At 36.6% G+C, this 27,184-nt stretch overlaps 1 long non-coding RNA gene across 1 annotated transcript in view; it reads right to left on the bottom strand.

Moving 5' to 3' along the window:
• Positions 1 to 731: 731 nt before the first annotated feature.
• LOC107584934 (uncharacterized) overlaps positions 732 to 27,184 on the bottom strand; it is a 27,038-nt gene continuing 585 nt past the window's right edge. Inside the window, exons 2-3 of the long non-coding RNA XR_001609196.1 lie at positions 18,396 to 18,401; positions 732 to 793 (exon numbers count right to left, since the gene is read on the bottom strand). This is a non-coding gene — a long non-coding RNA (uncharacterized lncRNA). The remainder of the gene's footprint in view (positions 794 to 18,395; positions 18,402 to 27,184) is intronic.

Below are 27,184 nucleotides of genomic sequence, written 5' to 3'. Positions count from 1 at the left end.
GGAAAAGTTCATTTATTTCAGTAATTCAACTCAAATTGTGAAACTCGTGTATTAAATTCAATGCACACAGATTGAAGTAGTTTAAGTCTTTGGTTCTTTTAATTGTGATGATTTTGGCTCACATTTAACAAAAACCCAACAATTCACTATCTCAACAAATTAGAATACTTCATAAGACCAATAAAAAAAGTATGGAAAGTATGTTCATTTACTGTACATGTACTCAATACTTGGAGGGGGCTCCTTTTGCACTTCAGTCTGTGTGCATTGAATTTATTTAATACGAGTTTCGCAATTTGAGTTGAATTACTGAAATAAATGAACTTTTCCACGACATTCTAATTTATTGAGATGCACTTGTATATAACCTAAAATTAAAATGAAAACTGACAATATTTTTCAAAATATTAATAAAAACTATAATAGTATATAAATAATACCAAAATAACACTGCTCCAAATACTTTTTGGCATGTTATAATAGTGTCATTATAATTAAACCATTCCCTAAAATTACTTTGTATTTAGTTTTAAAACAGCTCAGTTCCCTAAAACTTCAGTCACATTTTTTCCCTTCCGTTACCATTGTGACAAGTTTGCGCTTCTCAAAAAAGCCAGCGAGTCATAAATTTGCAGATTAATGTGTGTGATTCATAAATTGGCTTTTGTGCCTGTGTGGTGTTTCTTTTTTTTTTTACTCAGAATGCTGTTTTTGTTCAGTTCAATCACAATGCTGGCGCTCCGTTTTGATGACTCAGAGATCTGAACTCTCTTCGAGATTAAGATATGCACGACTCCCCTGGAGAGCAGAAATAAAAAATACTCAGAGATGCCTCGCTTTAGAAAGAAAACCATAAAAATAAAGTCAAATGCATGAATAAATAGAACTTCAAGGAATGACGGATAACCAAACGGTGTTTGATTACTGTCATTCAGGCAGCAAATTAAAGTGCTTTATGCATGTCAGAATAGTGCCTTTTTCTTCACATCCACATTAAGTCTTGTACATCATCTTCTTATACAATGCACCGCTAGCCCCCAGTGGGACTCACTCAGGCTGATGTAATAGAGCTGGTTTAACGGCTGCGGCCTGCTATAATGAGTCACCTTCTCTGTGCACTTCAGCACTGATTATGGGCCGTGCTTCGGTAAGAACGAGAGGCGCTCTGAAATGGAGACGCAGTGGGGGTCTATGTAATATAAAGCTGTATGAAGGTATGACAGCACTGACGTCTATGGCTGCCTGCTCAGCAGAGGAGAGAGTGACAGCTGCCCGGTGCCCCGGCTCATCTGACACGAACAGTGCTTGCGCTTTTCTTAGCCCATGATGATAAAGACGACTCAAGTGCTAGTTTGAAACTTCAGACTCCATTCCTCCAGTGTGCAAACCCCTCATTCCATATCTGATATCCTGATTGGAGGGAGGGGAATCATGGGAAAAACCATGAGTGGACTTCAAAGCCATGTGGGAAAGGCTACTGAAGAGCAGGAGTTTACACGGGGTCAACTTTCATGTTGGTAAAAACACGAGTTCAGAGGTCACTGACATACCTGTTCAGCATTCCCTCCTTCAGGAAATTACCCTCACTTGTCTCAATTTGGGGGGAAAAGCAGAGCTTGCAGAGCTTGGCTTATGGAGAGCTCACAGCACGTCTCTGTCAGGGCATGAGCACCTGAGATGTAAGTAAACGAGATGCTTTTGCTCCTGAAATGTTTGTTCGGATTGTTTGGTCATGGTTTGATCCTGTATGCAAATAACGCCAGCCAAAAGCAGATAACAGATATGACTCATTTCATATCAACATTAAAAGGCTGAATCATAGAAGGCTTTAAATATGCAGCTAAAATTGAAAGCACAGCTGTCAGTCTTCTCCATAGAAAAAAAAAAGACATAAATCACATTATAATTGTTTCTTCTAGAGACCAATGGGATTAAATGGAGAATTTTGATCAAGTTTCCTGCTCCTCTGATTTTTTATTTATTTATTTTTAATGGAGAACTATGATTTGCCAAAACATTAGAATCAAATATTTTTCATTAAAATTTCTCAACTCTAAATGATCTAAGCTATTTTAATTAATTTATTAAATCTTTTTTATATATATATAAAATTTACACTACTTTTAGAACATTTGGGTTCAGTAAGATTTTTTTATACATTTATTGAGCAAGCATGCATTAAATTGACACACTTTTACATTGTTACAAAAATTCTATTTCAAATAAATGATCAGAATCAGAATCAGAATGAGCTTTATTGCCAGGTATGTTTACACATACGAGGAATTCGTTTTCGTGACAAAAGCTTCCACAGTGTAAAAAACACAGATAATAAAAAATAAAAATAGAACAAGTAAATAAGGAATAAAAATATATAAATCGACAATTGTATGTGCAGGTATATTACAATAATTATGTTTATAATTATATTACAATTATGTTTAACTTCACCAAAGAATCCCTGAAAAAAAAGTATCAAAGTTTCCACAAAACGCACAACTGTTTGCAACATCAATAGAGTAATGTTTCTTGAGCAGCAAATCAGCATATTGGAATGATGTCTGAAGGATCATGTGACACTGAAGACTGGAGTAATGATGCTGAAAATACAGCTTTGCATCACAGGAATAAATTACATTTTAATATATAGTAACATACATTTTTAAAATTTTTAAAATCTTAGTGACCCCAATCTTTTGAACGGTAGTTTATAACTCTTATTGTATGTCAACTAACATTTTGTCTATTTTCAGGGAATTTTCAGAGAAGCCTCTGAGAAATAATGACTTTTCCCCCTTTTTGCCATCTGTCAGTCAAAGAACTAGCCCCGCCCCAAACTTCAAACCATTGGTTGAGTCAATGTTGCAGTGTCTGCTGGTCTAAAACAAACAGATTAACATTTTGATAGCACCACAGAGACACAGTGTTTACACTTTTTGGGGAAGTCACCCTGCGAATGGTTTCCCTGATTATAAAGTGACAGTATTTTGACCAGGGGCATAGCCATCATTTCAGAAGTGAGGGGGACAGAAATGTTATATATATATAAAAAGAAAAAAGAAAAAAAAGAAAACAATATAACAATATAAACATTATAACATTTCTGTAATCTATATAACCTACCAGTCAACCGTTTTTGAACATTTTTTATGTTTTATAAAGAAGTCTCTTCTGCTCACCAAGCCTGCATTTATTTGATCCAAAGTACAGCAAAAGCAGTAATGTTGTGAAATATTTTTACTATTTAAAATAACTGCTTTCTATTTGAATATATTTTGAAATGATTGCTGTGATCAAAGCTGAATTTTCAGCATCATTACTCCAGTCTTCAGTGTCACATGATCCTTCAGAAATCATTCTAATATGCTGATTTGCTGCTCAATAAACATTTTTTTTAATTATTATTATTAATGTTTTTTGAGCAGCAAATCAGAATATCAGAATGCTTTCTGAAGGATAGTGTGACTGGAGTAATGATGCAAAAAATTTAGCTTTGAAATCACTATAAATTACATTTTTAAATATATTCAAATAGAAACCAGTTATTTGAAATAGCCTAGTAAAAATATTTCAAAATCAGCAAATCAGCATATTGGAATGATGTCTGAAGGATCATGTGACACCGAAGACTGGAGTAATATTGCTGAAAATTCAGCTTTGCATCACATGAATAAATTACATTTTAATATATAGTAACATACATTTTTTTAATTTTAAAAATCTTAGTGACCCCAATCTTTTGAACGGTAGTTTATCACTCTTATTGTATGTCAACTAACATTTTGTCTATTTTCAGGGAATTTTCAGAGAAGCCTCTGAGAAATAATGACTTTTCCCCCATTCTGCCATCTGTCAGTCAAAGAGCTAGCCCCGCCCCAAACTTAAACTTAAATTATTATTATTATTAATGTTTTTTGAGCAGCAAATCAGAATATCAGAATGCTTTCTGAAGGATAGTGTGACTGGAGTAATGATGCAAACAATTTTGCTTTGAAATCACTATAAATTACATTTTTAAATATATTCAAATAGAAACCAGTTATTTGAAATAGCCTAGTAAAAATATTTCAAAATGATACTGTTTTGCTGTACTTTGGATCAAATAAATGCAGGCTTGGTGAACAGAAGAGACTTCTTTATAAAACATTAAAAATCTTACTGTTCAAAAACTTTTGACTGGTAAGTGTACAGTGGGGAAAATAATTATTTGATCCCCTGCTGATTCTGTAAGTTTGACCACTTACAAAAAAAATAAGGGTCTATAATTTTTATGGTAGGTTTATTTTAACGGATAGAGACAGAATATCAACAAAAAAATCCAGAAAAAACACGTTATATAAAGGTTATAAATTGACTTGCATTTCAGTAAGTAAAATGAGTATTTGATCCCCTACCAACCAGCAAGAATTCTGGCTCCCACAGATTGGTTACGTGCCCAAGTGGAACACAGATTAGTCCTCTCACTTTAAGAAATTACTCCTAATGTCATCTTGTTATAAGTATAAAAGAAACCAGTCCATAGAATGTGTATCTTCAAACCTCTCCCACCACCATGGGCAAGACAAAATCCCTCCTGAGATGTGTGCAAACCTGGTGACCAACTACAAGACACGTCTTACCTCTGTGCTTGCCAACAAGAGTTTCTCCACCAAGTTTTGCTTGGGGATCAAATACTTATTTGACTCACTGAAATGCAAATCAATTTATAACCTTTGAACAGTGTTTTTTTTCATAATAAAAAATAAAAATAGAACAAGTAAATAAGGAATAAAAATATATAAATCGACAATTGTATGTGCAGGTATATTACAATAATTATGTTTATAATTATATTACAATTATGTTTAACTTCACCAAAGAATCCCTGAAAAAAAAGTATCAAAGTTTCCACAAAACGCACAACTGTTTGCAACATCAATAGAGTAATGTTTCTTGAGCAGCAAATCAGCATATTGGAATGATGTCTGAAGGATCATGTGACACCGAAGACTGGAGTAATATTGCTGAAAATTCAGCTTTGCATCACATGAATAAATTACATTTTAATATATAGTAACATACATTTTTTTAATTTTAAAAATCTTAGTGACCCCAATCTTTTGAACGGTAGTTTATCACTCTTATTGTATGTCAACTAACATTTTGTCTATTTTCAGGGAATTTTCAGAGAAGCCTCTGAGAAATAATGACTTTTCCCCCATTCTGCCATCTGTCAGTCAAAGAGCTAGCCCCGCCCCAAACTTAAACTTAAATTATTATTATTATTAATGTTTTTTGAGCAGCAAATCAGAATATCAGAATGCTTTCTGAAGGATAGTGTGACTGGAGTAATGATGCAAACAATTTTGCTTTGAAATCACTATAAATTACATTTTTTAATATATTCAAATAGAAACCAGTTATTTGAAATAGCCTAGTAAAAATATTTCAAAATGTTACTGTTTTGCTGTACTTTGGATCAAATAAATGCAGGCTTGGAGAACAGAAGAGACTTCTTTATAAAACATTAAAAATCTTACTGTTCAAAATCTTTTGACTGGTAAGTGTACAGTGGGGAAAATAATTATTTGAAATAGCCTAGTAAAAATATTTCAAAATGTTACTGTTTTGCTGTACTTTGGATCAAATAAATGCAGGCTTGGAGAACAGAAGAGACTTCTTTATAAAACATTAAAAATCTTACTGTTCAAAATCTTTTGACTGGTAAGTGTACAGTGGGGAAAATAATTATTTGATCCCCTGCTGATTCTGTAAGTTTGACCACTTACAAAAAAAATAAGGGTCTATAATTTTTATGGTAGGTTTATTTTAACGGATAGAGACAGAATATCAACAAAAAAATCCAGAAAAAACATGTTATATAAAGGTTATAAATTGACTTGCATTTCAGTAAGTAAAATGAGTATTTGATCCCCTACCAACCAGCAAGAATTCTGGCTCCCACAGATTGGTTACGTGCCCAAGTGGAACACAGATTAGTCCTCTCACTTTAAGAAATTACTCCTAATGTCATCTTGTTATAAGTATAAAAGAAACCAGTCCATAGAATGTGTATCTTCAAACCTCTCCCACCACCATGGGCAAGACAAAATCCCTCCTGAGATGTGTGCAAACCTGGTGACCAACTACAAGACACGTCTTACCTCTGTGCTTGCCAACAAGAGTTTCTCCACCAAGTTTTGCTTGGGGATCAAATACTTATTTGACTCACTGAAATGCAAATCAATTTATAACCTTTGAACAGTGTTTTTTTTCCTGGATTTTTTGCTTGATATTCTCTCTAGGCGTTAAAATAAACCTACCATAAAAATTATAGACCCTTCATTTCTTTGTAAGTTGGCAAACTTACAAAATCAGTAGGGGATCAAATAATTATTTTCCCCACTGTATAGTCAACTTAAAAATTTCTCTCATTTCTAGCTTTTAATTGGCTTAGAAATCAGATAACTGCTGGACAATAACCAATAATAATGATTTGTTTATATACTTTTTTTTTATCACATAATAAGGCAGAATTGTTTCAATACTGTAATAAATGCTATGTCAGTTAGCACTGCATTGCTCATATACTTTATTTATTACCTGGAGATGACTTGACAAACACAAATAAACCATATTGTCGCAATCATATGTTTAATGTCTTCATGTTTCCAAACGTTTCTGTTTTTCTGAAAACAACTGTTTTTATACAGCGATAGCTGGACGCTTCTGTCCATCTTAGGGAATTTCCTCGTACGACTTTCTGCGCGACAGCGCCCTCCGAATTCGAGTATGAATGAAACATACACTGCACGGAATGTTTAGCGCTCCGCGATGTTCATCTCGCCTTATTCTGGGTCCGAATAAAACATCAGATCATGCACAGTCTATCCTCTCTCTTTGAATCTAAATCTATATTTATTCACACCGGCTCTTGAAAACCTCTACGCGAACACACTTGCCCGAAAAAGTGCATTTGATTTTGACACTTTAGAGAAATCACCTCTATTAAGTCATCATATCTCTGAAAGAGCAACCTTAAGCAATACAGTTTTTCTCTAAGTCTAAAATTTCACATTGTCACATTATCAGCACAATAGGACATATGAAATAGTTGGTGTCACGGTCAGGAATGGCTTTCCTGGCCTCCCTCCCATTTCAGCAGATCTGATGATAGCCCTTCACTACAGTAATGCTTTTAGAGATTGCAGAGCAGCAAATTACCTTCTGGAATGCGATTCAGTTTGGGATGGCCAGGAATTTGCTGAATGCAGTACTAGCGTATGTCTCTTCTCAGCTCAGGCTGAAAGAGCGTAAGTGCATTTGTCTGCATGCATGAATACAGCGGTCACGTTTAGCTGGTCACCATGAACAGGTTAACATAATTATTCTTTAGCAAAACAGATTACAGAGCACCCATCTGATACATCATCATCATCACATTGATATCTCCACGTGTTTTTCTCCTCTGTATTCCGTATGACCCACTGCCTGTGTTTGTTTTTGCATTAATCTTATTTTTAGTCGAGGGGATTTTTCAGAGTAATTTCCTCGTGACGATTGAGGCCCAACTGAATCAAAACACAGACGCTGCTCCATCACCATTACTCAACAGTAACCTCATGGTAAAACCCCACATGAGCTGGGGGGAGAGCTGTACACTTCCTCTCGATTTGCATCATGAATGAATCCAACTGTCTAACCGCCTTGCCAAGCAACGGCCAATCGCGTTGTTTGGCAGCAGGAAGCTTTGTGACCTCACCATAGACAATCACAGTTTCAGCTCCCCAGTGGAAAAACAGATGTAGAGCCTGAACTAGATTCATGGTCATTGTTTTTTCCCTTTGCCCTGATTAAGTGATGTAACTTCAGAGTGTTTTGGAGTTTCGGGCTGTTTTGACAAAGAGCAAAGCAGAACAGTGATATATTATTTTCCGTTCTGACCTCAGATAGTTCCTTTGTCTGAAATTAACTTTTTTTATTAAGGCCCCATGGAACTGATTTTCAGGGACATTTTCTTCCTTTAAGAGAGTGTAACCCCCCCGGGTCCTACTACTTGCACCCGCTCCGAGCGGGACTCAAACCGGGTCGCCGGCATGGGAGGGGGGGCGCACTAACAATGAGGCTAAAGACCGCAGCCCCTAGTGTCAGTCACTAGTGCGCATCTTGAGATCAGGGGAGTGAAGTTTACCTGCACAACACCTACCAGCTGGCCTCCGTAACAAGAGCATATGATGTTCTAAAATAAATTCAGAAAAAAATAAAAAATTTTAAGAAGTCTCTTGTGCTCATCAAGGCTTCATTTAATTGATGAAAAAATACAGTAAAACCAGTAATAGTGTGAAATATTATTACAATTTAAAATAATGGTTTTCTATTTTAATATATTTTTAAATGTCATGTATTTCTGTGATGCAAAGCTGAATTTTCAGCATCATTACTACAGCCTTCAGTGTCACATGATCCTTCAGAAATCATTCTACTATACCGATTTGCTGCTCAAGAAACATTTCTTATTATCATCAATGTTGAAAACACTGCTGATTAATATTTTTGTGGAAACCATGATACATTTTTTTTTCAAAGTTCAAAAGAACAGCACTTACTGTCACTTTTTACTGTCACTTTACTGTTTTTGCTGAATAAAAGCATTAATTTCCTCCAAATTTTTTTTTTTTTTTTACTGAACCCAAACTTTTAAAATGGTGGTGCAACTATAAATTACACACAATAAATCATACCACAAACTCTCTAGAATACAGTTTAATTGGCTAGTGGTTATGTTAGACCAGTTGATTTTGATGTAATCAATTGTTTTAGAGTCTTTTGTTCCAAGCAACAGTATTCAAGCAGCAGCTCTTATTAAATCTTAAAATAACTAGACAGGCCTTGAATAGATTACGTAATATCTCCACTCAGACAAATTTACTACGAGGGCCATTTGTGTCGCTTTTGGTGACAAAAATTTTAATTTCTAACCCTAAAGAGCCTCAATTTTAGGATGACATTTACGACTTTTAGGCTAACTTTTAAATGTTTAAACTAGATGCAGGGTTGCATTTGTTAATGTGAAGTTCTATTCACTAGTTGCTGTTCTTCCTCTGACTCAACATGCCACCCACCATGCACATTCATAGCCACATGCCTACAAGGACTCACTTGAGTCTTCATAATCTTTCTAGACATTTCTTTCTACACACTTTTTGTCCAACGGAGCATGTGTAGTCCTTAGGTGTTACCTTTAAAGAGGGTGTGAGATGTTTGTCAATCTAAGCATGTTCCCCTAACATCGTCAAAGTTCCTTGTAGTAAAATCCGACTGTTGACTGGTGCTTCTCCAGGACAGGAGTTACACCCAACAGTCAAATATACATCAGAGCAGCAGACGTCAATGAAAACAGTGCAAGCCGTGTGCTCGTTAATTTCTAACCCTAAAGAGCCTCAATTTTAGGATGACATTTACGACTTTTAGGCTAACTTTTAAATGTTTAAACTAGATGCAGGGTTGCATTTGTTAATGTGAAGTTCTATTCACTAGTTGCTGTTCTTCCTCTGACTCAACATGCCACCCACCATGCCAGGGGCGTAGCCATCATTTCAAAAGTGGGGGGGACGGAATGTCTAGTGTTATACCTGTTTTTTCCCTTGTCTAATTGACAGGTTTTATTTTTAATCGTACCTTTTTTGCTTTATATGCTTTATGCTTATATTATTATATTCTTCATAATCTTTCTAGACATTTCTTTCTACACACTTTTTGTCCAACGGAGCATGTGTAGTCCTTAGGTGTTACCTTTAAAGAGGGTGTGAGATGTTTGTCAATCTAAGCATGTTCCCCTAACATCGTCAAAGTTCCTTGTAGTAAAATCCGACTGTTGACTGGTGCTTCTCCAGGACAGGAGTTACACCCAACAGTCAAATATACATCAGAGCAGCAGACGTCAATGAAAACAGTGCAAGCCGTGTGCTCAAGGCTTAAGAAAGCTCCTATTGATCCTGGGTGGGAAGATGCAGCTCTTGGTGTTGGAGATGTTAATGGTACAAATCTTTTATTCGAAGATACAAGCCTTCATGATGCACAATTGATCAGGGCAGTGTGCCGCATTGAAGATATTGATTAGCACCAGCCGGAGCCATATGCCTTTCCTTTGGGAATTTCATTTCCTTAGGGCCATATTGACCTTGCATGCTTTCTCCGTTGAATATGAGTGAATAAGGAAAAAGGAAGCACATACTGCGGGTAATGAAGCATTGAAACTTAAATACTGGTGCAGGGTCGAACGAACAAAGGCCTGTTCACACTAAGCGCAGAAAAGCAAAACGAATCATGCACAAAAAGTCTATTCACACCAAGAGTGAAACAAAAAAAAAACACTGCATTTGTTCACATGCAAAATATGACAATATGAATGCCACTTGCTTTACAGCAACACAAAACTCATATTTAAACATAACAAGTATGTTTGTTCTTGGTGTGAGTAGGGACAGTTCACCTAAAAAATGAAAATTCTGTCATTATTTACTCACCCTTATGTTCCAAACCTGTTTTGACCTTATAAAATAAAGTCAGTGGCGTCCAACCTTGTATGGACCTCAGCATTCATCAAAATATCTTCTTTTGTGTTCTGCAAAAGGGAACAAAGAAAGTCATAGGTTTTAAAGGGGTCATATGACGTTGCTAAAAATAACATTATTTGGTGTATTTGGTGTAATGAAATGTGTTTATGCGGTTTAAGGTTAAAAAACACATTATTTTCCACATACTGTACATTATTGTTTCTCCTCTATGCCCGCCTTTCTGAAACGCATCGATTTTTACAAAGCTCATCGGTCTGAAAAGCGAGGTGTTCTCTGATTGGCCAGCTATGCAGTGCGTTGTGATTAGCCGAATACCTCAAGCATGTGACGGAAATGTTACGCTCCTTACCATACTGTGATGCTGTGTCCCGGCGCGACGAGACAAAAACAGTAAACCCCATTATAAACGAGGCATTTGTTGCATCCAGTGGGGACATAATTACTGATTATAATGACTTATACTGTCTTTTTACGCGTTGCGTTGCGAACATAAAACCATGTCTGCATTTGTGATTGGAGAAACGACAAAAAACAAGCGCTACTCTTAGGGCTGCATGATATTGGAAAAAACTCACATTGCGATATTTTTTTTTTCTGCGATACATATTGCGATATGAAATAAAAATACTTCAATAGCTCTATTTGGGAAAAAATAATCAATGATTGGGGTGATTTTGTAGGCGAGTAAATCAGCATAGGAAATAAACAAATTACAAGCAAAGATAAATAACAGAACAAAGATACAAATGAAATAAGCAGTGCTTTATATTTTTCAGGTAAGTCTTACATATTCATGACACAGAAAGCAACAGGAACATTAAACTGCTTTAAACCAATATACTGTTACACATCCATTTTCTTTCTCAATTGTTTACCTTCATCTGTGTTTACAAGGATACTTGCAGAGCATAGTATTTCAGGCACAAATAGACGCAGAAGTGAATGGAATTCGGTGTTCACGTGCATCTGCGTGGCTCTCACCGTGTTTACACGGACGCGAGCACCGCGGTGCGATGCAACAAAATACTATAGAACCCATTTTAATCAGTGATGCTGTCTACACTGGATGCGGCGAGACAAATCCCCGACAACTGATGCCTCGTTTATGACGTACTGACACAAAGTTCAAATGATATGCAACGGTCGCTTTGTCACATCCAGCGTAGACAGACTTTGGGGCCATTCACATGTCGTGCCTAAAAACGCGTTTGAATCATCAGTGGCAAATTCATTAAATATGAAAACGTACAATTGCCCCAAAACAGGAAACAGTCCTCGTCCTCCATAAAATGTGCTGCACACATTTTAATATTTGGGTTGAACTGTTCCACTGTTCCATTGTAAATACAACTTAACCACTGATTTCTAGTTGTGTCCTCTTTTGGAAGACCAAACAAAGTAGTTTCGCTTTCACAACGAAACACACAGTGTCTTCACAACATGGCGGTGGCGGCAACAACAATACTACAGCGAGAATCAAAGTTACGGCTTCTTTCTTTGCGTGAACATTTGGGCGGCATTATGCAAATATTCCCACATTGTGATGTAGACATGTGGGGGCGTGTTAGAATGAGCCATTTTAGGTAGGCGTGATTGACTCTTAACTTTTATAAAGAATATCTCTTTGGATTTGAGTCTTTGCAACTTTACAGATCTTCTTTATGCACCACGAGCTTGAAACACTCCAAAGAGAAAGGAAAAATTTAAATCGCATCATATGACCCCTTTAAACAACATGAGGGTGAGTATATGATGACAGAATTTCCATCTGTGGGTGAACTATCGCTTTAAGATGAGAAAATCTAGCAAGTGAACAGGTAAACCCCATTATAAACGAGGCATTTGTTGCATCCAGTGGGGACATAATTACTGATTATAATGACTTATACTGTCTTTTTACGCGTTGCGTTGCGAACATAAAACCATGTCTGCATTTGTGATTGGAGAAACGACAAAAAACAAGCGCTACTCTTAGGGCTGCATGATATTGGAAAAAACTCACATTGCGATATTTTTTTTTTCTGCGATACATATTGCGATATGAAATAAAAATACTTCAATAGCTCTATTTGGGAAAAAATAATCAATGATTGGGGTGATTTTGTAGGCGAGTAAATCAGCATAGGAAATAAACAAATTACAAGCAAAGATAAATAACAGAACAAAGATACAAATGAAATAAGCAGTGCTTTATATTTTTCAGGTAAGTCTTACATATTCATGACACAGAAAGCAACAGGAACATTAAACTGCTTTAAACCAATATACTGTTACACATCCATTTTCTTTCTCAATTGTTTACCTTCATCTGTGTTTACAAGGATACTTGCAGAGCATAGTATTTCAGGCACAAATAGACGCAGAAGTGAATGGAATTCGGTGTTCACGTGCATCTGCGTGGCTCTCACCGTGTTTACACGGACGCGAGCACCGCGGTGCGATGCAACAAAATACTATAGAACCCATTTTAATCAGTGATGCTGTCTACACTGGATGCGGCGAGACAAATCCCCGACAACTGATGCCTCGTTTATGACGTACTGACACAAAGTTCAAATGATATGCAACGGTCGCTTTGTCACATCCAGCGTAGACAGACTTTGGGGCCATTCACATGTCGTGCCTAAAAACGCGTTTGAATCATCAGTGGCAAATTCATTAAATATGAAAACGTACTTACAGGCTGTGAGACAGAAGCGCCAGACTGTCCTTGCAAAGTTGGAATTGCCCCATTTTATAGAAACAGGAAACAGTCCTCGTCCTCCATAAAATGTGCTGCACACATTTTAATATTTGGGTTGAACTGTTCCAGAACAGTGTTGTAAATACAACTTAACCACTGATTTCTAGTTGTGTCCTCTTTTGGAAGACCAAACAAAGTAGTTTCGCTTTCACAACGAAACACACTGTGTCTTCACAACATGGCGGTGGCGGCAACAACAATACTACAGCGAGAATCAAAGTTACGGCTTCTTTCTTTGCGTGAACATTTGGGCGGCATTATGCAAATATTCCCACATTGTGATGTAGACATGTGGGGGCGTGTTAGAATGAGCCATTTTAGGTAGGCGTGATTGACTCTTAACTTTTATAAAGAATATCTCTTTGGATTTGAGTCTTTGCAACTTTACAGATCTTCTTTATGCACCACGAGCTTGAAACACTCCAAAGAGAAAGGAAAAATTTAAATCGCATCATATGACCCCTTTAAACAACATGAGGGTGAGTATATGATGACAGAATTTCCATCTGTGGGTGAACTATCGCTTTAAGATGAGAAAATCTAGCAAGTGAACAGTCAAAGCAGTTGCTTTAGCTAAATTATTTTCACAGTCGCTGGACTGCACATGTGCGACTGTTCTTACAGTTCAGAACTTGTCATCTGATGACTAATGCAAGATGAAATGCGGTGTGACACAGATGCTAACACTCTCAGTGTCAGAGGAGTAACGTTCAGAGTCGGGCTAATGTTTATGACAGGGTCACTGAGATGAGACAGGCATGGGCCCACACGCACCAGGCTCACATGCCAGCCTGACACACTGGGCGAGTCACTGGAGAGCTCAACTTCCAGCTATACGCCTCTGTTCCAAGCCTGTGGAAGGAGCACAGAGAGTTTCTGCATATTAGCATGATGCACGTTTTGCACGTATTGGAGGTTCTCAGTTACGTTTCACTGAAATATCAACTTTGATTAGATGTTTCTACCAAAATGAGAAACGCAAACAGACACAATTTTTGACATACAGTATGAATGAATTTAATGAGATTAAATGAATCTATACCTTGGGAGAATTTGATGAGAAAAGTTTGAGCTCATGTTGAAATCTAAGCACAAATCTGAACACGAATGTGAGCACAGTCTAAAACATTGCTGAGGTCTTTTCTGCAACTCTGGATGAGAAATATGCCACTGTCATAAATCATGCAATTAGAAAATAATTTAATAAATAAATCCGCAAAAGCAAAAAAGAAAAAAATGAAACTTTAAAATGAACACATGTAAAAGTCATGAAAATAAAAATACAATAAAAAAATCTATAAAATGTACAATAATTATGGAATTTAAAAATAATGGAATTTCAATTTATAAAATATCAGAGATTTCCACATTAAAATAGAAATTATAAATTGCTCTGCTCTACATTATTCTATTAGAAATGGCTCTTTCTCAGCACAACTTCTTTAAAAATAATTGCTAAAAATGATCAAGTAATCATAAACATATGGAAAAGCTAAAGAATATTCATGGAGAAGTCAAAAATTCATTGGTCCCAAGATACGGGAATCTTAATGTAAAATTCCTGAGGAAAAAAAAAACCCTACAACAAAATATGAGCAGCAGGAGATTAATTTGATTTCTATTTAGTATCACTGCTACCCAGCAGAAACAACTGAGATTATACAGAGAGATCCCATTTGTGATTTTTCTTTTCCTTGTCCTCTCTTAACATCGTCTCCAAGTGTCTGTCCATTCAAACGGGATATGAACATGTTGTTCTAACAATAGCAAGTCTAATTACATACACAAACACAGATTTAAGTTCCTCTTTTTTCCCCCTGTTATCCACCAATCTCCTTTCCCTCCCGCCCACTCGCTGTCCTACGTAACCGTGCAACCTTTTGGAAACCAGAAGCGCTTAGAATGGAACAAAGACGTAGGAGCACTGGAAATTAAGCCCTGCCCGTGTTTACATTCATGACTGTGGACGTCAGCACGAGGACAGGCCACACGGAATGTGATGCATCAACATAGACGAGAGCTTCTGTTGACTTATTAGTGGCATGGTGGATGCAAATGAATGGAGAGTGGTTGTGGGGGGTTAACTGTACTAGAAACAAACACATTGCTTACAGGACCTTGGCATTGACTGGGATGGAGATGGAGAAATCCGATCTGTTAGAACACGTCATGGCTGATCTCTGCTGGTTCTGTCCGGAACGTCTCCGTCATCTTTGTTGTACCACTGACCTCACTGCTAAACATCACAGAGAACAAACACATGGCGGCTGATTCAAAACAGTTGCTCTTTTGTGATGGCTTCTCATTTGAGGCAACAAATCATGTGGCTTGCTGAAAAGCATGATATTACTTTTCTAAAAGATCAGCCGTAGCTTTCAGCTTTGCTGTTTGCAGAAACGGGTATTAAAAATCCCAATGGTTTACACTGAATCTAGGGATCAGCATATCAGAGACAGTGACTTTTGACTTAAGCCATTATTTAACCACCTAGCTAGGCCATATAGCAACGACTCAGAACACTTCAGCAAACACTTCACAACACACTAGCAATGCCCTACAAACCATTCAGAACACCTTAGCAGTTCACAAAATCTAGCAACCATTAAGAACTCCCTGCCTTATATACCATTCAGAACACACAGGCAACAACCAGAAAACCTTGGCAACCACTTCACACCCTAGCAACGCCATTAATACCATTTGGAACACCTTAGAAACCATGCAGAACTCCTAGCAATGGCCTACAGACCATTCAGAACACCTTGGCAACCACCTCACACCCTAGCAACGCCCTACAAACCATTCCGAACACTTTAGCAGGTACTTCAAAATTGAGCAATAATTCAGAACTCCCTAGAAACACCGTTTATATCATTTAGGACAGCCTGGAAACCATGGCACCTTGACAGTCACCTCACTCACACCCTAGCAACGTCCTACATATCATTGATAACACCTTTGAAACTCAGAAAGATTTAGCAACACCCTACAAATCATTCAGAACACCTTGGCATCCACATTACACCCTAGGAGTGACAAACAAACCATTCAGAACACATTAGCAACCACGTCACACTCTAGCAACGCCCTACATTCCATTTGGAACACATTTGAAACAGTGTGGAACATGTAGAAACCATGGAGAACATGCTAGCAACATCCTACATACCAATAAGAACACACTACAAACCATTCAGAACACCTTAGCAACACCATACAAACATTTAGAACACCTTATCAACCACATAGAACACCCTAGCAATGTTTTACGTACCAAACAGAACACCCTAGCAACACCCTACAAACCATTCAGAACACCTTACCAACCAGCTCACACCCTAGAAAAACCCTACAAACCATTCACTACACCTTACCAACTACCTCACACCCTAGCAACACACTACAAACCATTCAGAACACCTTACCAACCAGCTCACACCCTAGAAAAACCCTACAAACCATTCACTACACCTTACCAACTACCTCACACCCTAGCAACACACTACAAACCATTCAGAACACCTTAGCAACACCCTAGAAACCATTCTGAACACCATAGCAACCACCTTACACCCTAGCAACACCCTACAAACTATTCAGAACACCTTACCAACCAGCTCACACTCTAGCAACACCCTACAAACCATTCTGAACACCATAGCAACCACCTCACACCCTAGCAACACCCTACAAACCATTCACTACACCTTACCAACTACCTCACACCCTAACAACACCTACAAACCATTCAGAACACCTTAGCAACATCCTAAAAACCATTCTGAACACCGTAGCAACCACCTTACACCCTAGCAACACCCTACAAACCATTCACTACACCTTACCAACACCTACAAACCGTTCAGAACACATTAGCAACACCCTACAAACCATCCTGAACTGCAGCTGCACATAAAATTGTGAAATGCAAAAAATCTGTTCTACATATTACATTAGGAATGTTTCAAAGAACAATTTCAGCAATGTTTTTGTAACCACAAAAGTTAATCAAAGCACATATTTTCACCACAAATGGTATGTTGTTCTAATCTAGTGCATATGCATATTAGAAGTATTTTCATAAGTCTTTTGATAGTTGACACTTGCGCTAGGGGTGCTTTTTGAGTGTGTGTGAGATCTTCAAAACGATCACAGGTCAAAATTACCTTTGGAAACTCTTTTAAGCAAATTAGCCTCCCTAAAGACATTGTATAATTTCTAAACTGCTTTCTGAATTTGGGAGGGAAGGGTTTTCAGATGACTGTGGAATGGTTTTGTGCTAGTTTTACTGCAGGTTATTGTGCACTATGCAATGCACTTCTGTGAAACAGCTGCTTGAGTGAAAGAGGGGGTGGCTGGCCTTTGCTCTGGGGCAAGTTCTTATCATATGAACTTTCTGTCTCTTCCACACTCACAGCAGATTTGATCAGATTCCACATTCCAACACATTCTGAAGAGGAAAGAGAAAAAGAGGAGAGCATTTAGCAGTGTAAATGATTATTCAACTATGGACAATTTATGTTGCTTTAATTCAAGTGCTGTTAGCACTGCTAAATAATTTCTTTGATTGATGATGATAATGTCTGTCTGTTACAGTTGTGCATCACGGCCTAAAGTCTAAACAGATGTGACCGATCACCAGTATGTTAAAGAGGTGAGAACATGGAGCGATCATTTACAAGCTCACTTAAGCGACGCAGAGTTGAAACAGACAGATGTTTGGATTGGGCTCTGGGGATCCCTCATATGCATCTCCCCCGATTCAGACCAACACACTAGAGCAAAGCTGGGTAACAGCAGAACACTGGGCTCATCATCACCAAACTTTCTACCACTCTTTTTACATAGGCTGTATTGAAACTAAAAGGTCCAAAATGGCCAGAAAAAAACACTATAAAAGTTACAGAAGTAGTCTATGCAGTTTCTGATGGCATTCAGTAGCTCTGTAGGAGAAAAATACCAAAATTTGAATAATTATTTATTTGGTTTCCAAAGAAATATTAATAAGCACAACTCTTTTCAATATTGATAACAATAAATGTTTTTTGAGAAGCAAATCAGCATATTAGAATGATTTCTGAAGGATCATGCGACACTGAAGACTGGAGTAAATTCAGCTTAGCATCACAGCAATACATTACATTTTAATATATATCAAAATAAATATTTCACAATATTACTGTATTAATGTATTTATCAAATAAATTCAGCCTTCTCTCTCTCTCTCTCTCTCTCTCTCTCTCTCTATATATAGTATCATATTAACATATTCAATGTATTACTTTATGCTTAATTCCAAGTGAAACATAGGTTAACAGAGAAACACTGCAACTGTACTTTATATATACTATAAAATACTATTTAAATAATATTTAGTCTCGCAGTGTTTCTTTATGTTAACATATGTTTCACTCAGGGCAGGGGTAAGCATAAAGTAATTGAATGAGGTCTAGAGAGTTTGAGTAAGCAGTGACATTTAAAACAGCACAGAGGAGGCACTTTAAAATGAGCATACACACACATTACATACTATGTGTGTGTGGACCTGCATCTGTATGCATTCACACACATATCTCTCTCCAGCACGGGACTGTTTTAACCACCAGGGTGTTATCTAGTTCAAGTTCACAGTGCTCCTTGTTCTCTTTTGACAAGCAGGTGATTAACTATTCAGTCAAACAATTGTTGAGTGTCACGCCACCCCCCAGTCCCACAGAAAGACCTAGTGTTTGGCATGATACAAAGCGTACATGAAAACCAGAAACACTTTGTGCTTCTGTCTTATAAGGTCTTACATTAGTGTTGGAAGGAGAATTTCTGGACGCTCCAAGTATGGAGGGAACAGTGTGTTCACTGAGTTGATAGGAGGCAAGAACAAGCCATCAAAGCCCATTGTTCTCTACACAGAACAGATATCTGGAGTATGTGCTTGAGAAAAGACTGCGTGTTAGACCTGGATGGAATCTGATGACATTTAATACATGTTCTGTGCTTATTTGGAAATAAAAAAAAGAATTCTACAGATTTTGTGCAATGGACTGCATCATGGTAAAATGTGTTAAAGAAGAGCTCCAAGTAATACATACCGTATAAATGACAGGTGTAAAGTAACTTGAAAGCAAGCTTCACAATATCAGTCAAGAAGTGACATGATTCAGCAAAATCAATGGAGGTAACCAGCATTGCACTTAGGGTGTGTTTATACTTGGCAGGTTTGGTTCGATTAAAACAAACTCCAATGAGGTTGCTCTATTAGTGTGCTTCATTTGAATAAGCGTGAACACTGTTATCCGAACCTTGGTGTGCACCGAACAAGCGGACACCAAACAAGACACCTCAGTCTGCTTCCAAACAAACTCTGATGTGGTTCAATAAAAAAAAAAACATGAATGCAACGTGGACCAAAGACACCTAAACGAACCAAAAACAGGATGTGATGTCATAAGATGTGACCTTAAATATAAGAATGCTCAACCTGGTTCTTCTCATTTTTTTTTATTTTCAGTCCAGACAAAAAGAACCATTAAACACCATTAAAGTCCAATCAAAACCAACCCTGTTTAATTGAATGCATGTAACTAGTCATATCATGAATAATTCACCAGTGCATGTCATTCCAAAGAGCTCTTCATAATCTCACATCAAATCTCATTGTCGGCTGCCATCGTTAAGCTGTCTCATATTTTAACCCCTCCCCTCCAAACACCTGACCTCATTCTGGTACTGAACACCCACTATGAGCCAAACAATTCCAGATGTATAAAATAAAGTCCCACCCAACATTTGTCTAGCTAAATATCCATCATCACTTGAAAAATAAACGAGTTTGTGAATGTCGTTTCATTTTTGTACTATTCATAGTGAACAACAAATAAGTATTTCACTGCTTAATTAAAGAAACTTTATTCAGATACAAAAGTCACACTGTGTAATCCCACAGAAACTTGTAGCAATGAAACACAACAAAACTCAATGTATTCACCCTGAGAAAAATCCCTCATAACCATAAATGCCCCTGTCTTTCTAATTTTTTCTTATGGCCCCTATGCTGAGGTGGCTTATTTTGCTTTTGATTCATTAAGAAAATAGTTAATTTGTTTTTAAAAAGGAAGTCTGGTCGAAACTGACCTTAATTAAGAGAACAAAGAACCCAGAAATCCTCCAAAAGGAAGCATTAGCTGATTCACGCACAAATAATTTCCCTATCCAATCACTCTCCTCCCTAATGTCTGCGGGGAATGCTTCGTAATGATACAGTGTCCAGAATAAAGCCTCCTTAAATCTCTAGCACATCACTCACTGTTACTCACTTTTATGGGAAAAGTATGTGTAATCTTTGTATGGATGCCAGTACATGTCATTGCGTTGATTCCTTCATCCTTAAAATTTCTGACAAAAAGATAAAGACGCAACAAAAATTCTTGACAAGCTGTTGTAAGGGAAACAGGTCAATTTAGCTCAAAGGGAATCATTTAAGATTTTAAAGGGAACTCCACCATTAATATGTAAGGGAATTAGGACAGAATCACTGTTTTACGGTTGATCACTGAGACGGCCAGCGATTCAGTGAAGGAGCCGTATGACATCAATTCTGCAATGGATATTTATATCCAAAATATAGTGAAAACACTATTAATTAGCACATGTAACAAGATCGGCAGTTTAAGACATTAACTTGTGAGCACAAAACACAAGATACTTCTCTTTTCAATATAAATAAGGCTTTATTGGATAAATCTAAGACATATAAACTAATCTAACACACGCATTCACACACAAGTTGCAGAAAGAGAGAAAGTGAGGAAAATAATTAGTTTAAGAGAATGAAAATGTGAAATCCCAAGTTTACAGCAATATGTGCAATTGCATAGATCTGAACAACCATCAATCACTTAATTAACCCTCGCACTGAGTTCCTCAATGAGGTTAAAATTGAGATTAAATGCACCAGTTCAGCTCTCTGTTTCTTTCCTATGTCAATGTATTTCCTATTAAAAGAAAGTTTAGTCAAGACGTATAGAAGTCATTAATTAATTAATATTTTAAATAGCCTTTAGTTAAATCACAGCCATGAAACATGTTTTGATACTCGCTGGATGGTTGCAAGGGGAGGGACAGTCTTAGTCTACAAAGCATCTGATTGGATCAAAATCTGTGTAGTGCAGGATGAGTCATCAAGATCTGATTAGACTTCAAGATCTGATTGGATGAAAAGGAAAGTCATCAAGATTTTTGATGACGTATTTTACAAAAATACATTAAAATAAAATGTGGTCCTTTTAATTACGTTTACGGAAATAATTAAAATCTATAATTTTGATTTATTTAAAAGCACTGAAATCAGTGTAACCACCCTCTGTCGAAATCTGTATGACCTGAAAGCTAAAAAAGACGGACTAAAAATAAATAAATAAATAAAATGCTCTAAATTTAATTACATAAAATGTAGCTTTTAATTAAATTTCATTACAATTTCAACTTTAATTCCCGGGGTCTTTTAAAGCACTGGATAGTCTAACCTCCTGCAGAAACATATACTTATCTCTGTGAGGAGATGCATTTAGACATACAGAAAGATATCTTATCACTCCTTTTAGCCTGTAGCAGCAGGCATGTCTTACATAAACATGCAGAGGGGAGGACAGGTGAAAGGGAGGTGTGCCTCAGAAGTTCTGCTGTGCCCTTTGGGGTTTCTAGCACAGAGCACAAGTTCTCAGCGATGCTGCAATCAGCGGTGGTGCATTAGCAGTGCCCAGTGCTTGCCCTGCAACCTAGGGCCCAGCAGACCTGGAACGCTGCTATTGTTACTGTAACATGTGCTGATAAACCGTGCTGATTTATGCGAATTGCAGTGAACCAGGGCACATCTGCAGCACCACAGTGACAAAGCCAACATGACTTGCAAGGGTGACACACGTATTCCTTTGTGCACTTATGACACTACACCACAGTGTTCACTGTGATAATGATGAAACTAAATATTAAGCACCAGCAGAACTGCTACATTTAAATGGCTGCCAAGGAGAAACTATTTTCCATTCAAAGTTTTTGTGCTTGCATAATAAAAAATAAAACAATACAATAGTATAGTATAGAACATAAAGCAGACTGAAAAAGGGAAGAACGTGGTTCCCTTTCCTGGGGAATGTGGTTGAGATAACTGAACTGGAATTTAGTGTGGGTTAGAGCCGTGTCACAGTGACATACTAACTGAGCAGCTCATTCACAGCGAGTGGAGTTTCAGCCGGGGGAAGTGACATTATTACGACCGGGGAGAGCTAGGGGGAAACTTAGCTGACTCTGTAAACAGGAATGACTGTTAAACAGCTGCAAGGTGCACTTAGCAACAAACACACGTTTTATCGTGCTCAAAGACACCTGCGCTGGTCTGAGCTATATTAAAAGGCCATTATGTGGTTAGATGCTGGGATGAGTCATCTGGGTCAATATGGATAGTAAACACACGCACGCACACACAACGTGTATCTCTCACGGTTACACACAACTCCCTGCTGTAGATACACCAAAACAAACACAACTGTTTCCAATTGCACACACGTCTATCAGATGACAGCACCTGTGAATTCAGACCAATCTGAGTTTTTTGCATTACACTAATGAGAACCATTTTTTATACATATATATAAACTACCCTCCAAAGTTTGGGGTCAGAAAGATTTTTTTTGAAAGCAGGTCACCATTTATTTGACCAGCCATACAGTAAAATATTCTAAAATATTATTACAGTTTAAAATAACAGTTGTCTATTTGAATATATTTTAAAATGTAATTTATTCCTGTGATGCAATGCAGAATTTTCAGCATCATTACCCCAGTCTTCAGTGTCACATGATCCTTCAGAAATCATTCTAAAATGCTGATTTGCAGCTCGAGAAACATTATTATCAGTGTTGAAAACAAGATGTGCTTCTTAATATTTTTTATTTTAGGGTTCCTTCAAAAAATAGAAACAGTATTTTAAAAGAACAGCATTTATTTCACACACACACACACATACACACACACAGTAACATATATAGTATATATATATAGTAACAATGTATGGTCACTTTTTACCCATTTAATGCATCTTTGCTGAATAAAAGTACTGAATTAAAAAAAAAAAAAAAACTGACCCCAAACTTTTGAACGGTAGGGTAACATTAATGATAATTTCATAGGAAAGTGTATAAGTTTTTTAAAATATATATATTTGATAAAAATGTTACAGTGCCAAAAAGAGATAATTTTTATTTTATATCAAATACTAACCTAATATTCTCATAAAACAATCATCATGTGATCATGCTCTTTTGCTGTTGTTATAAATAAGTGCAGCTTTGACAATTTGATCAAAACAAATTTTGTGTTCCACAGAAAGCGTCAAATGAGGTGAGTCACATGAGGTGGGTAGAAAAAGTTCAGTTTAAAGCAGATCATCTGCAGAAGAAATGTTGACTTGATGAGACCAATCAAATTTACACATTTCTAGACTAATTAAAGTTTTCAAAATCAAGCATTAAAATCTGATGGGGAGTGTGATGAATAAGCATGACACTACAGCCCATTTATGTAGCATTTTATAGAATTCATGGTGGGGTTGTAAGAAATTTGCAAAATGTGCATAATGAGCATGTGGATAAAAACAACAACAACTGCACAAGCATGCACACTGCTCCTGTTGCTTGGCGTCGTTCATCAGAATTCCCCCGTGGGCTCTACTCCACCCCAAACAACTATTTTACTACTCACAGTTTGATTAAAGAGAGAAAAGATGCTCACATGGATTAAGAAATTGGAGTACAAACACATAAAAGCAATCACATGCTGATGCATGTAAAAATGACAGAACACAATGAAATTCCACACCTGAGAATTCACACATCAAAACTCATCTGTCAACACAGACATGCAAGCTAATGAAAAGATCGCGAGTCAATAAGATCTTCAGATATGTGTCATTAGCTCTTTTCCAAAACTTATGCTGCAGACATAAGCAGCCGCCTGGTATAAGTCCCACATATGGGATCGGTTTGGTGCATTTTACATTGGTTGCATGATGCTAAGCTAACGGTGTGTTCCCACAACACACAAATATGCCATTTCTGTGTAATTAATTGTGAAATTTACTAGCAGTTTCTAAGGGTAATTCTTTTCTATTGTTTTCATTGCAGGTTTTGGAACGGAGCTGTTTCAGTTCCATGTTTACACGTGACACTATTGTGAAGAATCCACTTCCAAGAATATTAAGGATATCGTTTATAGTTTATTCAATTGTTCTGGGACATTTTAATGCCAAGAAAAGACAAAAAAAACCAAAAAGAAAACAGGTTTGTTTGGGAAGAGTCACACCTGCAGGTGGGGTGAGGTGAATAGATGTTTCAGGGCGTTTACGTGACTTTCGGCGGGAACAAGAGCAAGTTGCACCAAAATGAAAGTTTGACGCACGCTAGCACAGATCCATGAGGGTGCGGTGAGAAGCTGCACAGGTTGGGTTGTAAACGCCAGATCAGAATATAAACTAAATGTGTTGCTCAATGCACCGCAGAACAGATCCTAGTGATAATGAAAATACTGGAGTCACATAATAGGTGTGTGATGTACGTGAGCATCAACAATTGGCTCATTAACTAAAATCATACAGACTCGCATTTTATGTGATCAAAAATACAGTAAAATATTATGAAATATAATGAATTAATAAAATAGCTGTTTTCTATTTGAATATATTCTAAAATGTGATTTATGATGGCAAAGCTGAATTTTCAACAGCCATAACTCCAGTCTTCAGTGTCACATAAATGATATATATATATATAATAATATATATGTTTAATACTATAATTTAATATAATATATAAATGTTATGTCACGCTGTATTGGGTAAGATGCAGTAAAATAATAATGAAAGATTAATGAAACAACAAAAGGTTACATACAAAAATATTGTAATTAATAAATTCTTCCAATTGATTCTTCAAACTCTCAAGTTGAAATTTAACCTAAAAAAATTATATATTTAGAAAATAGATATACATTGTTGCAATATAGAAACAACCATCAGACTTAAAATTAGTAACACACACTATTTCAGTTCACTAGTATAAATGATCAACAAAGCACTCTGTGGCCTCTCTCGCCATTTTTATTGGCTCATAACCAATAAAAATTCAGTGTAACCGAACCATCATGTAAATATAAGCCATGTCTATGGTAACAAAGCCAAAGATATGCACGCACTCAGAGCTTTGTTTACATCCGATCACCTCTACTTCTCACTCAACAGCCCAGCCGACTCTTACAGAGAAATTCAGTGGAAGTCACTGCCCACTGCTTCACTCTTTTTTCACTCTTTCCGTGTGCCTCGGGTTCCAGGGAAGCAAGAAAACGTTATGAAATGAGACAGGGGGCTGGGAGGGAGATATAACGGCGCTGTATCTCTGCTGTACTGACCATGTGTGCGGCTTCAGATGGCTGCTCCCTGTGCAGCATTTCAATGGAAACGCATGGGGCCTCAGTTATCATCTGTTGAAAGGATTACACACTCGACACAGTCTGGTGCAAAACAACTCGGAACTGCTTTCATTCAGAGGAAGACCTCAAAAACATTTTCCTGTTGATCAGTAGTGCAACGGCCAAGGTTACTGATAACACAGAGAAACATTCTTGGAAAATGTCAAAACCCCTATCACAATATACTATATTTACCCAGGCTAGACCAACAACCTTCCTTCACCTCTACTTGTCCTCTCTTTTTAATGGCTCTATAGTGCAAGAGTAACGCCCACTTTTTCAGTGGCTGTGGTATTTCTTCTCATTTATTTTCTTCATTGTGATTTTAAACTTTTTTTTTTTAATTTACATTTTTTATTTTATTAATTCAATTTGATTAATTTTCATATACTTCATATCACAATGTTCAAGTGAAGAAAATAAAGATTTTTTCTTCTGAAAAACTAAAATAAGACAAAATTATACTGTGTACTTAAATTCATTTATGAGGAAATTAACTACCCCATGAAACACTGATGACATAATAGAACAAAACAATAAATAAAAATGGTTTTATACGCATTCATTACAAGTGTATTGTAAAACTTAAAAAGTTAAGCCGGTAAGAGTTATGAAGGTTTTTAAAGTCTCTGCTGCTCACCAAAGTTGCATTTATTTAATAAAAAATATAGTAAAAACAATAATATTGTGAAATATTATGACAATTTAAAATAAGCATTTTCTATTTTAATATAATATAATAATTTAAATATAATATAGTATAATAATTTATTCCTGTGATGCATAGCTGAATTGTCAGCATCATTACTCCAGTCTTCAGTGGAACAATAATATTTGGTTTGCTGCTCAAGATGTAATTATTGTAAAAATACCTATAACTCTAAAATTCTTATTCTAAAAATATGTAATTATGTATATAATGTTTATTTATCATCTTTATTTATGTTTTTATGTTGTGATCGTGGGTATTAACACAAAATAAAAAAGGAGAAAAAAAGAGAAGAAAAAAATAAGAAATGTTTATATATATATATATATATATATATATATATATACAGGTGCATCTCAATAAATTAGAATGTTGTGGAAAAGTTCATTTATTTCAGTAATTCAACTCAAATTGTGAAACTCGTGTATTAAATAAATTCAATGCACACAGACTGAAGTAGTTGAAGTCTTTGGTTCTTTTAATTGTGATGATTTTGGCTCACATTTAACAAAAACCCACCTATCTCAACAAATTAGAATATGGTGACATGCCAATCAGCTAATCAACTCAAAACACCTGCAAAAGTTTCCTGAGCCTTCAAAATGGTCTCTCAGTGTGGTTCACTAGGCTACACAATCATGGGGAAGACTGCTGATCTGACAG

The sequence above is a fragment of the Sinocyclocheilus grahami genome, unplaced genomic scaffold (genome assembly GCF_001515645.1).
Source record: "Sinocyclocheilus grahami isolate Dianchi unplaced genomic scaffold, SAMN03320097.WGS_v1.1 scaffold64.1, whole genome shotgun sequence".
Lineage (NCBI taxonomy): Eukaryota > Metazoa > Chordata > Actinopteri > Cypriniformes > Cyprinidae > Sinocyclocheilus > Sinocyclocheilus grahami.
Note: the sequence above shows the minus strand (reverse complement) of the source record. Positions and strands in the feature narration are given on the sequence as shown.